Raw genomic sequence first — 3879 nt, forward strand, 5'->3', positions numbered from 1 at the left:
GCCCATGCCATTTCTGGGCTTTCAGTTATGTAAACCAATAATGTTTAATATTTTCAAAACCAGTTTGAACAGGATTTCTGTTAATTTCAATGTTGAAGAGCCCTAACTTGTTTGGTATCTTAAATTTTTAAGATAGAATAGAATATGAACTATAAATAATCATCATTTACTCTCTTTTTTTTCTTTTTAATCCTTATATTTATTTCTTTTTCTTCTCTTATTATATGGGCAGAAATCATTACAGGAATACTGAATCATAATAATAAAAACAGGCATCCTTGTATTGTTCCTTAATTTACTGACAGTGTCTTTAGTGGGCCATTCATTAAGTTTCATGTTTCCTGTTTCTCATGATAAGACTTTAAAAAAAAAATTTAAGCAATGTGATTTTAAAAACAAGAATGAGTTTGGATTTTATCAACTGTCTTTTGAATATTTAATGAGGATATTGCATTTCAAAAAATTCTTTTGTTTCTTGTTATGTTATTACTTAATTATACTATATTTTAAATGTTCTACTGTTGAGCTAGCCTTGTATTCCTGAAAGGACCCCTATTTAGTAATGATACACATATTCATATACTGCTAGATTTAATTTTCCAGTATTTAGTTTTTGATTTCTTTTTGGCTTGGAAATTATAAGTAGGTGATTTGTGTTTTATTTGTCAGACTTTGATATCAAACTAATACTATACGTGAACAAAAGAACTGGAAAGATTTCCATATTTCTCTAGCTTATGGAACAATTTAAATAACCCAAGAATGATCTGTTCCTTAAAAATAATGTGTTCTATTTATATACAGATATGAGCCAACCTCCTCTTTGGTTAGCAGATCTTGGAGAAAGTTTTAATATCTACTATAGTTATTGTTGCTTACATGTCTTAAGTGATTTTTGATCAGTTATGCTTTTCTAGAAGTTCTTTTATTTGATGTAGATTTTTAAAATTAGTAATACTGATGTAACATACAATTTCAAAGCATCCGTTTTCATTTCAAAAATTATTTACTTATATTTTCCTCTCTTTTTTCCTTGGTCTCAGTTGCTAGAGGTGTGTCTGTTTTCATAGTTATTTTTGAAGAACGATGCCTTGATTTTTGTCAGTTAGTTTTGTTTTATTTAAAATCAAGTAGTTTCTTATTTTTCTTAATATATTTCCCCTAATATATTTCCCCTGATTTAGTTTAATTTCTTTCATTGTTCTTATTTATTTCTTTAAGTTTACTGATTTTAATTTATATTCTTCCTTGTAGAAGTAATTCAGGTTTTGAGTTTTCCTCTGAGAACTGCTTTGGTTGTATAAATATATTTTGGTATATTGTGTTTAATTGTTGTTAATTCTTAGAAAAATCTGTCATTTCTGTTTGATTTCCCTTAGACCAAATAGTTATTTGTCAGTGTGATTTTTTAATATAGTATCCAAGGAAGTTTTATTAGTAGTATCTAACTTTATTGTAGAATATTCAGAGAATGTGTGCTAAGATTTCAAATTTGTGGGATATATTGTAAATGTCTTTGTGGCCTAATATACAATCAAAGTTTTTAACAGTCTGCAAGCTTTTGAAGAATATCTTTGCATTGCACAAAGTTATATATTTATATAATCAAGATGAATGCTTATTTAAATTTGTTACTTTATTATACTTATTATATTAGTTTTCTATTATTGCATAACAAATTACCACAAACCTAGCATCTTAATACAACACAAATTTATTATCTTACAGATTCTATGGGCCAAGATGGCATTGACGGTTCCTCTGCTCAAACCTCACAAGGCTAAAATCAAGCTGTTGGCCAGCCATCAGCCAGTGTCCTTACCTGGAGGCTCGACTAGAGAAAGCCATTCTAAGTACCTCAGGTTTTTGGTAGAATTCTTTTCCTTTTGGTAGAAAGAATGTTTCCATTGTGTTGCTGGTTGTTGGTTGGGAGCTGCTTTCAGACCCTAGGGTTGCTTTCAGGTCCTTGCCATATAACCCCCTCCATAAGCCCTCTCTGACTTCCAAATTTCTTAGTTTGGGAACAGCCCTGTCCATTTTAAGGGTTCCTCTAATTAGATCTAGCTCACCCAGGATAACCTCCCTTTTGTTTAACTCAAAGTCAACTGATTAGGGATATAAATTATAGTTGCAAAATCCCTTCAGCCATTAACATAACACAATCATAGGAGTGATATCCCATTGTATTCAAGCCTGGCCCATGCTAAAGGAGAGTGGACTATAGAGAGTGTATATACCTGTGGTGGGAAACTTGGGGACCAACTAAGAATTCTGTCTGCCACACTTAACCTATCAAATCCTGAGGAAGCTATGTTCAAGTCTTCCGCCATGATAATCGTTTTAAATTCCTGTGTTATTGGAAGGTTTTACTTAATATATGTCTATATTATGCTTTGTTGTTTGTTGGGTGGCTTTGCACTGTGTCAGCTTGGCTGGGCTCAATGCATCTCCCCAAATTCCCTTTTCTGTATATTTCTGGTTGGGGTGGAGCCACCAGAGAGATTCTCACACAAGTTGTAGAGGACAGAATTAAAAGGGTAGGCATTTTGTAGCTCACATGTGTTGCTGCTTGTCTGCTGGTTCACCTTGTGTGTGGGAGGCAGCAGCCAGATTGCACCCACTTCACCTCCCCTGGCTCCTCCTTCAGCTTCTCTGATTCCTGCACTAGGGATGTGTGTATGTGTGTGTGATTCCACGATGAAGTGTCTCAGCTTCTGTGGGACATCCAAACCACCATGGTCAGGGACAGTAAGGGCTAAGAGTTTTCAGCAGTTGTCAGTCTGTCCTTGTGGACTCCTGATTGTGCTGGTAGTTTCCGGCTTGTTCTTGTTCTCCCTCACTTTTCATGCATCTTCCCTTTCTGACTGCCTGCCCTATGGACCTCAAATATGCTCCCCTGTGCTAGTAACTGAACAAATGCAAATTAAAACCCCAATAACAATTCATGCCAATCAGATTGGCAAAAACAAAAAGTGCTATAGTATCCACGGTAAGCCAGGGTTTAGATCCACTGCAACACCAGTACATTGCTGGTAGCAGTATAAATTGATACAAAACATTATGAGACAACACCTAGTTTGGCATTATCTAATAAATTTGAAGGTGTGGGTACCCAATGACCCAGCAATTCCACACCAAGAAATACACCCTGGGAAAATGATTGCATAAATGTACCTAGAGAAATGTACCAGATGGTTCCTAGCAGCACTATTTCTAATAGTAAAATAATTAGAAACAACCAGATGCTAAACAATAGTTAAATAGATAAATAAACTGAGTAAATTTTTATAATGGGATACCATAAAGCAGTTGAAATTAATGAATTACAGTTACAAAAAACAACATAAGTGAATCTCAGAAATAGAATGTTGACCCAAAAAAAGCATGTTGCAGAAGAATTCATAAAGAACAGCTCTTTTTACATTAAGGAAAAAACATAGAAAATTGTCCAACGATTTTTAGGAACAAAGTCTATGAAGAAATGCAAAATGATGCTAAAAATAAAACTCAGGATTATCAGGGGTTATGTCTCAGGAGAGGCGGAGAAGAAAGGGGATTTGAGGGACCAGGCGGGGACAGTAAAGTAATAGTCCTATTGATCATCATAAGCTGGGAGATGGGCTCAGAGGTGTTCATTGTATCATGAATTTTTATACCTTGCATTTGTTTTATTTATAAAGAGAAAAGTAAAACATTGAAAAAATAACAGAAGAAATGAGCTCTCTGCTTCCTCTGCTCACTGATTCACCCTGTATGTCTTTGAGAGAGAAGTCTTTTTTTTTTTTTTTGGCTGCACTGCATGGCTTTCAGCATCTCAGTTTCTCCACCAGAGATTGAACCCAGGCCACAGCAGTGACAGCACTGAATCCTAAGCACTAG

The sequence above is a fragment of the Orcinus orca genome, chromosome 2, assembly GCF_937001465.1.
Source record: "Orcinus orca chromosome 2, mOrcOrc1.1, whole genome shotgun sequence".
NCBI lineage: Eukaryota > Metazoa > Chordata > Mammalia > Artiodactyla > Delphinidae > Orcinus > Orcinus orca.